We start from the raw sequence: 13,757 nt of genomic DNA on the forward strand, positions 1-13,757 counted from the left end.
AGCATTCCAGACAATTTCTCATATTTTAAAATTCACATTGCCATTTGTCTTAAGGTGTTCATGCCTCTTCTGTGACATTTGGTCCACCTGTGAAAAGGAAAGGTCCTCAGGTGAAAAGGAAAACATAGAAAATTATTCACTTTAGGGGTTTTTCAAGGAACAGTGAAATTTTGATGATTTATTCAAATGGTCCATTTTTTTTTTTAGTTGCTGAAGGTATCCAATTAATTGGATTTTGTTTAAATTTTGCCTTGTCTAGTTTTGAAAATTGCTCTCCCTTTTAATAATTAATTAATAGTTAATAACTAATATTCTTTTAATATTAATATTAATAAATCAAGTGGGATTTATATTAATAAATGAATAATTTTCCACTTATTCAATTATTATATAGGTTCTCAACAACACCATTTTGAAAAAATATTTTCTTTAAAATTAGAAAAAGATTTTTCATTTTCCACTAAGAAATGGATTTTTCACTAAAAAAAAAGAGAGAGAAATGAACCAGTTTATCAATATATTTAAATAAATTCAGATTATAGAGTTTTGAGATTAATTACTGCAGTGGAAAACTCTTGGAATTTTGCATAATTCCAGAAATCACTCTCTTCTGAATTATTTTAGTGTATTTTCAGATTTCACCTTATAAAATTTCTTTTAAGGAAAAATAAGAATTAAATTCTATAAAACTCTAAAAATAAATATCATGTAGATACATTTTTCTGCCAAAAATGAATAACAATGATTTTAGCTCAATGATAAAAGGAAGCTAGTTTAAAAATAATCACAGAGTGAATGGGGGGGAAATGGATATGCCCTTTGCATTTTATAGTTAACTTTTGTTAACTCTTCTTTGATCATGAAAAGAGAAAAGTTTGTTTAAATCAAAGTCTCTGCTATCTCCCTCAATTTAGGGACCTACTCTCTCTCCCAGATCCTGTTTAACCTCTATCATTCTAGATCATGCTCCCAAAGAAACGTGTAGAGGAAATGCTGGTAAAATGCAGGGAACCTTGAATTACATTCTAGTTGCACCATTTTGAAAAAGTTGTCCCCAAATCCATTTTCTTGTCCAAAAAAAGAAAAGAAAGAAATAGTTTAGTTCAAGGAGAAATGTACATGAAATATAGTTATTGAATTGCATAATATAAATGGATACATTTAAACTCAGAATTTAAGGCATCAGTCAAGTTGATCAGCAAAAAGAATGAGAAAAGCTAAGGATCTGGAGCATTCAGCACCATAACATCAAAACACAGAGGTACCAAAAGGATACCAACCCATTTCTTGTATTTTTAAAGTTGCATCTTGATTTATCTTAAGGCATTGAATCCTCACTGTGACCTTTGGCATAGATTAAACCGGAAGGACAATGAGAAAAAGGGAAAACAGAAAAGTCATGGTCTTAGAGTTTTTATTTAGTTTATATTTGTTTGTTTATAACAACACTTGATAATAACCAAGAGAAGGGGAAAACACTGAAAATCTATGATCTTAGAGTTTTTCCCAATAGTTCTTCAAGAGGTATTCATCATCACTTGATTAATAACACTTGACAATAATCAAAAATTGACATCGTTCGTTTCTTTTGCTAACCAAACACACCAAGGGAGAGTCCTATATTTATAGGAATCCAAGTCTATCTTGTTGACAGCAAATTTCCCCCACAAACTAAGGGCAACCCATTCAGATTTGTAGACACTATTCTGAGGATATGGGCTGAGTCCTCAGTTCCTCCTGATTATTTCGTGGTCGAATGGGGGTCAGGGTGGAGCAGAGAGGAGAGTCACCTGGAGAAGGAGGTTTGGTTATGAGTTTTGAACGCTTCCTAGCAATCTGAATACCCCCATCAGGCTTTCTGTGGTTTTATTTCTCTATCCTGAGCCAACTAGCATCAAACCGTACTGAAGGAACAAGAACACAAATTCATGGGGGGACGGAGAGGCGGGATCTCCTATTGATAAAGAGAACTCAGACTCCCAGCTGAATAAAGCGGAGAGGAGGGATCTGCCATTTATAAAGTAAAGCGAAGTCAGCCTCCCAGCTGAAATGGAGCTCCAGTTAAGGAACAGATATCTTGAGGAGACCCTTCCCCAATGAGTCGGGAGGGTTACTCTAGAAGATAATGTTAAGTAATGGCCTTTCTTCAGAAGGGCAAATGACAAATGGATAATCACTCAATAATCTCTTTTGTTATCACCATGTTATAGGTGGGTAACCAAATCATTGTTGTTTGTCTTTTCTCTCCTCTCCCTCCAAGATGATCAGCGACATCCCCGGGGCTGTCTTGACATGTGCATGAAATAGATCTTAAGTGGGACAATCTTGTGCGCAATCATCCTCCTCCCTATCCCAGTCCGGTGCAAGACACAGATAGGGATACCTGGTGACCACCTGAAATGCAGTGGATGCCCTCGGGATCTTGGGTGTCTCACCGAGCTCTCAGCACTCTGTATTTTGACTTCAGCACCTTCGGAGAATTTGGAAGGATTGTAGTTTTGCCCATTCGTTGGGAGGTCTTCATATGCTTAATCTGAGCATCCCCCGGTGAGTTAACCCCGGGGTTTAGGACCTGTCAACCCTCCCTCCCCAAAACTGGTTTAGCTCCTCTGCCCAGATGGTTTCCTGGCATGTGGCCTCTGTGCTGGAGCCAGAGCAAAAAATAAGCAAACGGGATAAATGACTTGCTCAGGATCCCACTGCTGTTAAGTGTCTGAGACTGGATTCGAACTCAGATCTTTCTGATTCCTGAGCCAAAACTTGTTCTTGCACCACCTACCTGCCAGCGGTCATCCATTTCAAACAGCATGACAGAAGCCATCTTCATAAAACATCTCCGTTTTAGTTAAGAGAGAAGAACACATATATATCTAGAAGAGTATAAGATTGTCCAAAATGTATAAAGAAATGAGAGGGATGGGAATAGGATATGGTGGGGTATACAGAAGGATGTGTAGGTTAATGGGAATGGGACAAAGAGGGAAGGATCCTCAGAGGGGGTAGTTAAGTAATACAAGGCAAGCTAGAGGGTAGAAGTAAAATAGAAGAGTTAGCAGGAATAGGAAAGAAGAGCTACACAGAAATACAATAATAATGGTTAGGAGTAGAATTTCTTAGAAAAAAAAAAGTAAGGGTAATAATCATTGATCTCAAACAAAATCAAAATTTTAAAAAAGATTCAATCAAAAAAGAAATCTACATTATATCTCAATCATTTTAATTTTTTTTTCTAGATTATTCAGAACAACTAGATAGTATAAGGTTGAGATATGACTGTGACATAGGAAATGATGAGTTGGTAATTTAAAAAAAAATATGGAAAGACTTGGACCTTCAGAGAAACAGAGGACAAAAAAGGTGGTAGAACCTTACATAGACATATGGATGTATATGTGTAAATATGTATATGATTAAAGGTATCTATGTATGGATGTGTATGTGTATGTGTATAAAACAAATATATTCATGCTTAACTATAGCCTTCTTGGAGGAGGATAAGAAAGGAGAAAAAAAGAATAAAGTAAAAAGTGCACAGAATAGAATAAAAGAAAACCTACAAGGAAACAAACACCAATAATTCTGATTACAATGTGGTCCATTATTCTATATGCTTTCTTGATATGGAAATTTATTGTTACATATTTTGAATTCTCTCATGTTCTGCTATGTACATGACAATTTTTTTCTTTCTCATATTCTTTTTTTGTATTTTATATTTATGTTTTAAATAAATATTATTTATTTTTAGGCTTTAAATTAAGTTTTAAATAAATATATTTTAAAAGAGATACAGAAAACCCACAATAAATATGCAGTTGACTTTCTGAAGTTATAAGATCTAAAAAAGAGGAGATATGGGTAAATATTGGTCCCAAGGGGGGGGGGGGGATGGTTAAATATATTTCCCGAATGTTGTTTAGAGTTTTGTGTTTGGGGAGGATGTGAGTATAGAATGTTGCATTGCTATCCTTGAACAATTTTGTTTAACTTTTTATCTGTTATCTGCAATATAAAAACTAAAAGGTATCAATATAAGTTCTTTTTGAAAAAAAAAATAATTAGAAATATCTTGCCATGGAGAAATGTAAGCAATTCAGCTCCATTGAATCTGTGATGTTTTCTTTTCTCATTTTAAACTTCTCTTGGGTTTTGATATCAGATCAATTTTTTTTTGTTCAACTTTAATCTTCTCTTTATGAAAACTTGAAAGCCTTCCACTTGATTGAGTGACCATGTTTTCCCCTTGAAGTATCTTGCTTGGGGTATGTAGATGGCACAACAGATAGAGCACCAGCTCTGAGTCCGGAGGTTCTGAGTTCAAATTTGACCTCAGATACATGATATTTACTAGCTAGCTGAGTGATCACCTAATCTTGATTATCTCAGAAAAAAAGGAGAGGGAAGTATTATGCTGGAAAAATGATTCTTGTTTCTAGTCCTGGCTCTTTTGCCTTCCAGAATCTTATACTCCATGACCTCCAAGTCTTTAGTATTGCAGCTACTAAGTCCTGTTTGCTATTTTATGGTTATTTGCAGGTGAATATGGGAAAGTGATAGTTATTACTGCTTACTCCACGATCTTGGCTCCCGTAACTACTTTCCCTTTGAAAGATGTCTTACCTTATCTTTTTGTTGGTTCTGCTGTTCCAGGATTAGTTTAGGGGTACTACTTTCTGGTTGTTTGCAGGTGAATGTGGAAGGGTGACAGTGATTACTGCTTTCTCCACCATCTTGGCCCCCAGGATAACTCACTCCTAGCCTCACTTTCCCCTTTCCTCAGTGAAGAATTTCAAATCTAATGTCTCTGCTTACAGTTTTGCCTTTTTCACTCTCAGCACCTACATGGGACAAGTGAGGATTTGAGACTCCAAGATTTCTGAGGCTGTTTCCAAATGGATTGATCCTTTGGGATCCTCAGCGACTTCCCTTTCCTGATGTACTTGTTCAGGGGAAGTTTTGTCCTTATTGGGCTCCGAGACTTCCACCTTTCTTGATACTCTAGATTCCTCAGTGTACCTTTCATTCTCATCCTCTATTTCCTCCCATTCTAGTGTGGTAGGAGACCCATGGATCTGAGGATTCTTACCATCAATACTCTGTCTCCAGGAAATTACTTCTTTGGAGCTCATTTTCCACATGCTCTGATGTAGTTCTTTGTTTCCATTGGGGCTCCTTGTGAATTGGATCCTCTGGGTGACATTCCTCTTTAGAGACTCCTCTAATTGTTTGGGTCAGAGAAGACCCTTTGGCCTCCAAAGGCCCTTTTAAATCCTGACACCCTGACATGTCCAGTCTCCCTCTCTGCACCTTGGCTTCTTCCCATCCTAATGGAATCCTTTGACTCTACTGACCTGGAGCCTGCATCCAGGCTCAGCCCCCTGGGATCCTCAGTGATATTACCTGTCTGAGCCTCCATGTTACCATATGTCCTGCCTCGATGCTCCACTACAGGTTCAGCTGCTTGCAGTTCTGCTGCTCTGAAATCCCTAAGGACCCTTCCTTGTTGGACTCCAGAGACGCTGATGTTGCCACTGTTGCCACTCTGGGATCCTCACTGATGTTCCCGCTCTGAAACGTTTTCTCTGGGAGTTACATGAAGGTTTGGGACTCTATAACCTCAAGTCGTTTCCAATGTGGACGTTCAGTTCCTTTCTCACGCTGTCTGTTCCCCCACACCTCAGTGAGCAATTTGGACTCTCAGGGCTCCGGGATGCTTGTAGTCATAATATTCTGGATTTCTCAGCATCTTTCCTACTCATAGTCTCAGTTTGCCTGGGTGTCAAGTGAGAGTTTCCACTCCAAAGGCTCTGAGGCTGCTGCAGATCTTGACACTCAGTTCCTTAGTGACATTCTTTCTCTGACCCTCAGTTTTTCTGTGTCTCTATTGATTGTATTGGCTGCTGTGTCAGTCAATAAATATTTGTGAAATATTGTGCCAAATACGGGAGGTACAAATGCTTGCTAAAAATGGGCAGCCCTTGCCCTCCAGAAGCTTTCAATCTAATGAGGAAAGATAGCATGCAAAGGAAGCCGAAAATGGGAAGAAGAATGGCAAAGGTCGTGGGTGCAGGGGCACGTGGGAGAGATCCAAAGAAGTCCAAACGAGCACAGAGTGCAGAAGAGATTGCTGGCCTATATTCCATACTAACTCAGCACCATTTAAAGGCTTAGCTCAGCAAAGGGACAAGGGTCACCAGTGATAGGAAATACTGCCCCAAAGTATCCTAATTCACAATAATTGCAGAGGAAGAACATATAAAAAAGAACAAAAATGTAGAAAAAATCGAGATCCCCTCTCATCCATGTCTTAGTCAGTGTCTTGCACTACAACATCCTTTTCTTATCGAACTTCCTCCAAAGTTTGAGTTTTGGCTGGTTTGTAGCCTCTTTTGTAATGTTGTAACTGTGGACCTCTTCCCAACCTCTGGCTCTGACTGATTCTGATTCCAACTCAGATGCCATGTTCAGTGTCCGGGCTTTCCCCAGGCCAGCTGTGTTAAGCATCAAAGGGCAAACACGTGGCAAGTTTTAGAACTAGGGTATTTCCTTAATATGTGCTCTAAAGAAAGTGTACAGATAGAGCAGGAAATGGTAGCTTGGAATGAAGCTGCTCCCAAGAACATATGAGCCAGGCTTGGCACACAAGACCCGCCACACTGAACTGCTCAGGTGGCAGCTGATTAACAACCCATGTTCAGAGTTATCAGATCAGACAGAGAGTGGGAACCTCTCGGAACCCAGCAACAGCACCCAAAGTTCTACCACTGTCAAGTAAATTTGAACTGATGGTGCACTTATTTCACTTTTTATTTCTCAAAAAAAAAAAAAAAAGGCGGGGAGGGGGGGAATCTTGTGTAAAATGCAATGAAGCAATCTTGATTTTTGTTGACTTTCTGCTTTATAGTCCTGCAGAGAGCACTACATGACTGAATGCATTTCAAAAAGACAAAGGAAAGCAATGGCATAATGTTCTAAATCTTGCCACTTTTCGTTGTTTTTCACTTGATAATTACTGGTTTTCACCAAGTCTGTCACCTTCTGTCACCGAATTATCTTCTTTATATACCCTTTTTCTGCATCACTGTGCAAAGATTCAGGCTGCATAGCTGCATATAGTCTTTAAAAATTGTATCCAGTTCTCCATCCTAAAGATGCTGAATTCCATTTTTGACTCCAGATATCAACACTTCATTTTCTTCTTCAGAAAAAAAAAATGGTTTTGTTTCCTGAGAAATGTACACAAAACAATTTATTGGTTGAGTAAATAAATGGATAGATTTGTTCATTTAAACTCAAAATGAAAGACATCAGTTCAGTGGATCAATAAAAAGACTGAGAAAAGCTGAGGATCCCTGGGATTCTAGAGTTTTCAGTATCTTGATGTCTAAACATGGAGGCTCCAGAATTTCAAACAATTCCCTGGATGTTTTAAATCACTTCTGGATAGAGTTTTAAAATGTTCTAGCTTCTGCTGTGACCTTTGGTCTGGATTAAAACCAAAGATCCATAAGTGAAAACTGAAAAATTCTCCATCCCAGGGTTTGTTTTTATTTTTATATTTCTTCCAGGACTGTTGAAGTTGAGGCTGATTCAAATGGTCCCAGCTTTTTATTTGTCAAAGATATCAAATTAATTTGATTTCATAGAATTTTTTCTCTGTTTCGCTTTGGAAATTTTTTTTTTTGCATTATTTAAATGAGAAGTCTTGGAAAACATCACTTTGAAAAAAAATTTTTTTTTACCACATTAGAGAAATCCATTTCCTTTTCCCATTAAAGGAACTTTTTTTTTCACTAAAAAGAAAAAAACCAGTTTATTTATCTATTGAAATATATCAAGATTATAGAGTTTTGAGATTATTTTAAAACTGTGGGGAAAACTCTTGGAATTTTACATAATTCCAGGAACTTACTCCCTTTTAAATTATTTTAGTGAATATCACTCTATAGAATTTAAGAAAACATAAGAATTAAATTCTACAAAATTATATAAAAGTAAATGACCCTTAGAATTTCCCCCTAAAGATGAACAGATCCATTGTTTTATGGTGATGAAGGAAGCAAGCTTATTTGAAAATGATTCCAAATCAAATGGGAATGGGGAGGACTTGGTTTAAGATTTGCACCTTTACTGCAAATCTTGTTAACCCATTCTTGACCATGAAAAGAGATTGTTTAAACTGTGCTTCCCCCAGCTCCAGAGATCCTTTCCCTCTAATACTTTTACCTCTCCTAATTGCAGATCAGGATCCCAAATAAAGATGTGGGGAAAATTGCTGGAAAAGTGTCAGGAAACTTGAGATACATTGGTGTTGTAGAAATTTATTAGCTGTGTAATCTTAAGCAAGTTATCCTTTTTGTTTGCCCTGCTTTCCTGACATGTAAAGAAAAAAAAATTATAATGATGCTCACATTCCAGGGTTGTTGGTAATGTCAAAATAATAATTGTACAATGCTTACCACAGTGGCTGACATAATGTGAGCACTATATAAATGTTGACTATTGTTACTGTTCTTATTTCTTTAACAGAATGTAACTGTTCCATGCCTGCTAACTATGAAGTGGGTTTAATTTTTTTAATTGATTTTTATCATTTTATAAAATTTTTATTTTTTAAATTTTTAACTGATTTTTATGAGATAATTTGTAAATGCATTTCACTGAATTGATGTCACCTGAAGTTTTGTATCGTGTCTTAAATACACATTACATTGTTATTGTTCGTGTATTTGTAGTGTGTATTGTTTCGTGTAAATACACGATATTGTTATATTATTGTATTTCTAAATTCTCTTACATTGTGAAATTTGAGGGAACATTATAATAGAAATGCTGTTAGACAAAACTGCTTCTTTTTAATCTGGATGCTGTTAGATTATGAATTGAGCTTTTAAATAGATGTGACAAAACAAATATTTGAAAACTGTGAAGTAGTTGAGTTAAATAGATTATAGTTAAAATAAGTTAATGAAGTTTATAAGTTATAAGAAGTTATAAAACTGATAATTTTAGTATAATAGCAAATTTTCATTTGAAAAAGTTTTGCTATTATGAAAGTGTATAGGATGCTTTAAAGATATAGCTTCAACATATTAATGATGAATCAATTATAAGGTATTTGCTATACGTCTGAAGCCCCAATTTGTTGTTACTTTTAATTGATTAGTAAAGATTACTGAAATGTTAACTGTTAGGGAAACATCAGGGTAGATATTCAAGCTCTAATTTCTAGTGAGATTTTGCTTTATGAGATAAAAGTTCCTGGGACTATAATATACTAATTGGAGTCGTGGAGTCAACAGTAGAAAATGGCATGTACTGCAATCTGGGAACTCCTAAGTTGAATGTTGGTGCCTGGGAAAATTTGGGGGATAATCTTGGCAGGATCTTTTTGACTCTATTTTCCCCAAGGTGTTATTTCTATTTTGAGAAGGAAATTGGTGGATCATGAGTCTTGTTTTTTTGATACCCTATGATTATATGACTGGCTGTTTAATATGCTTCATGCCTGAAATCCAACAGAGTTAAGGGAGTTTTTCTCCCATATGTTATATGACATTGTTATAACTATACCTCTCCTTTTCTGTATATAGCAAATTTCTATAATCAGGAAGTTTTTAAAGTATAATACGAAATCTATTAAATAATAGATTTATACTGGAGAATCTCTATGTTGCTATAATAGGATGCAAGTATGAGCATCTTACAACTTGAATCTGTGGTTTTGGTCAAAATTATAATATAGGGATGATATCCTCCTAAGGGGGAAATGATTAGACAAAGTAATACAACAATGATTTAATGTATTTTCTAATTAAGTGGAATAGTAACATACAAGTATGTTTTATCTGATAAAACATATGTATATATGTATAAAACATCTGATAAAACATATACAGAGAAAACATACATACAAAACATACAAGAATGAAAAGAAAAATATTGAAAATTCTTGGTCTAGGGGGTTTTCTGATATTTCTTTACAAGACATTGAATTTGAGGGTGATTGAGTTGCAAAATTTTTGATTGCTGAAGATAGCAAATAAATTGGATTTTGTTTAAATTTTGCAAGATTATATTATATATATAAACACATACATTTATATATGTTACATTTAACATAGATCAATTGCCATCTTGGGAAAGAAAGTGGGAAGGGAGAGAATACCAAAAAAAAAAAAAAGTCAAAATATTGTAAATATTGAAAATTAATAAAGTTTAAGAATTTCAAAAAAGAAAATGTAGATTGTTAAATATATATATATATATTTGTACAAATTATTTTTAAAAAGCAAAAAAAATTTTTCTCTGCTTTTAGTTGTATTGTTCAAATGGGGCTGGACATTTTAAAAAGCATTATCTTTAAAAGATAGTTCAAAAAATTAAAGCAATGCATTTTCTTGTCCAAAAGAAAATTGTTTGGTTGCTGAGAATAGTACATGAAATAATTTAGTGATTGAATAAAATAAATTGATGAATTTTTTCATTTAAACTCAAAATTCAAGGTACAGAGTCAAGGTATTAGGAGATACTTGTTTTGTGACAGACCCAACAAGCAGCTATGTCCTGAACTTGACATAACAACAATCCTTTGGGCTTACCCTCTGGATGATCTCACCCTTGGCAAAATATATTGATTTGACTGACACCAAGTGTTCTCTGATTTTCATATAATTATTAACTATTTAGATTTTTTTTGGAGCTCCTCCATTTCCCAGGGACCTGAGAGTCAGAAGCAGCTGGTTTGCTACAGCAGAAAGTGATCAATAAAAATCTCCTGACATACTAACAATTCCTGAATTCCCAAGCTCATAACTGTGAAGTGAACTAAACCAGGTGCTTCACTACTGTTCCCGCCACACTAACTGGCTTCTCTACCTCGCTGAATGATCCAAAGATACAATTCTAATAATTTAGTAACTGTTCTCACAGGACCCAAGGACACTTATATTGTTTCAAGAAATGCCAACCGTTGGAACGGGTTACTCAAGACTGTGTTGGGTCCTACCTTCATGATACAATATAGTTCCTATAAGTGTTTGAGTTCAGGGACCACCTGGGGCTGGAGTGAAACAATTCTGAAATTTTACTATGACAGAGTTCCTCCAGCAGGTGAACGCAAAAGATTATTGTCATACCAAGTTTAGGGCCCAGCTTAACTGCTGGGCCTTAGCTCTCAAAAACAGGGTGTCTCCTAATTGTAAAATGAGAGGAATGGGGATCTTGACATTAGTAAATGAGCAAAGTAAAACCACAACAAAGCCAAGAAATATAAAAAATAATAATAATCAGAGCATATTGTACACACTTTTGTGCTAGTAAAACTGAAAACACAAAAGAAATAGAGGAATACCTTCAAATATATAAAATACCCATTGCTTCAGAAAACCAGAGAGAAATCCCAGGGAATCCATTATCAAGTAAATAGATCTAGCTATAAAACAAGATTAAAAACTACTTGTTCTGATTGATTCACAGGAGAATTTCAGAAAACTTAAAAAAAAATTAGTATCCATACTTTATCCAAAAACTGATAAAGAACACCACCAAAATCTTTTTATGAGACATAGTTCTAATTTTTAAACCAGAAAAAGATAAACTGCAGAAAGAAAACTATAAACTAATAACATTAATGAACATTGATTCAAAAATTTCAAATAAAATCCTATCAGACTACAGTGATTTTTCCAAGAAAATGTTTATTACGATCAAATGGGATTTATAGCAAAGATAGTTAAACATTAGGAAAATAATCAACATAACATGTTAAAAGCCAAAACATAAAAGGAGGAAAGAACATGGGCTGAGTATTGCTGGCTCTCAAATTGCCATATAAAGCAGTAATTTAAAAAACTGATTAAAAATAGAAAAGCTGATTCTGGAGCAGGTTAATTTTTTATAAAGCTAAAAACATAGCACCCCGTGAAGAGAATTCTTTATTCAGCAAGAACTACTAGGGGCAATTGGATAGCACTTTATTGAGAAATTGTTTTAAGGTAGTTAATTACAGTATTTATAATGATACTTTCCAAATTTTAAACAATCTAAATATAAAGTCTTAGTATAAAATTGATAGAGAATGAATGATACAGTATAACTTTCACAACTATAATAATCAACTATAGCAATCTTTTATAAGAGACAAAATTGTTATAGGATTTTTTTTTAAAAGCTTTGACACAAAATCATTGCAGCTAGAAAAAGAAAAGTTAAATTGGGATTGGGTTAAATCTTGGCACAAAAAAATCACTGATAAAACTAGGAATCTATAACCACTAAGAGAGCTGTGCAAGTCAGTGTGATTCAAAAACATTTCCCAACAAGGAAATATCAAATTACAAAATTCTCAAAATAACAAATGCAAACACTTGAAAAATGTTCAAAATTCAACTGTTAATTGAAATAACAAAACTTAAAATAATCTAAGATACTATCAAATTGATAAAGATGGCAAAATAGGTGGTTTTATGAAAAAAAAACCAATAAAATAGATAAACCTTTTGATTAATTTGATCAGAAAAAGCAAAGAAAAAACAATCATTAACATCAAAAATGAAAAGGGTAAACTTACCACCAATGAAAAAGAAATTAAAGCAATAATTAGGAGCTATTTTGCCCAACTGTATGGCAGCAAGTCTGACAATCTAACTGAAATGGATCAATATTTACAAAAATATAAATTGCCCAGGTTAACAGAAAAGGAATTAAATTACTTAAATAGTCCCATTTTAGAAAAAGAAATCGAACACATCATTAATGAACTTCCTAAGAAAAATCTCCAGAGTAAATGGATTCACAAGTGAATTCTACCAAACTTTTAAAGAACAATTATCCAATACTATGCAAACAGTTTGGAGAAATGGGTAAAGAAGGCGTACTACCAAATTCCTTCTGACACAAATATGGTGCTGAGACCTAAACCAGAAAGAGTCAAAACAGAGAAAGAAAATTACAGACCAATCTCCCTAATGAATACTGATGCAAAAAATTTAAGTAAAATACTAACAAAGAGATTACAGCAATTTGTCAGCAGTTCAATACACTATGACCAAGTAGGATTTGTACTAGGAATGCAGAACTGGTTAAATATCAGAAAAACTATTACCATAATTGGCCATATCAATAACAAAACCAATGGAAGGAAGGAAGGAAGGAAGGAAGGAAGGAAGGAAGGAAGGAAGGAAGGAAGGAAGGAAGGAAGGAAGAAAGAAAGGAAGGAAGGAAGGAAGGAAGGAAGGAAGGAAGGAAGGAAGGAAGGAAGGAAGGAAGAAAGGAAGAAAGAAAGAAAGAAAGAAAGAAAGAAAGAAAGAAAGAAAGAAAGAAAGAAAGAAAGAAAGAAAGAAAGAAAGAAAGAAAGAACTGCTGGTTTTAGCAATAAAAAAATTATTTAAAAAGAAATTAAAAGAATGAAATGGGATCTGAAGCCCGGCCTTTTTGCCTATGAAGTTAGCTCTCCTCTATGCCATGCAACCTCTCCATGGAAAACACATTCATGTATTTTGTAGAGATCTGTGCAAATTGGTTCAGGAAACTCTTAATGTAAAAATTCCCTCCACCAAACTGAGATGCACAGCTCATATGTAAGATAGATTAAAAAGAGTTTCCTGGAGACACTGAAGGGTTCGTTTCTCTTCAGAATTGATTCTTTGGTGGAAGTTATACATGAAATTCTTCCCATGTTCATTATATTTATATTATTTTCTTTAAATTCTTTAATGGGAAGTTAAGTTGCAAGTTTGATCTGAAGCTCTGCTGAC

The sequence above is a fragment of the Sarcophilus harrisii genome, chromosome 3, assembly GCF_902635505.1.
Source record: "Sarcophilus harrisii chromosome 3, mSarHar1.11, whole genome shotgun sequence".
Taxonomy (NCBI): Eukaryota; Metazoa; Chordata; class Mammalia; order Dasyuromorphia; family Dasyuridae; genus Sarcophilus; species Sarcophilus harrisii.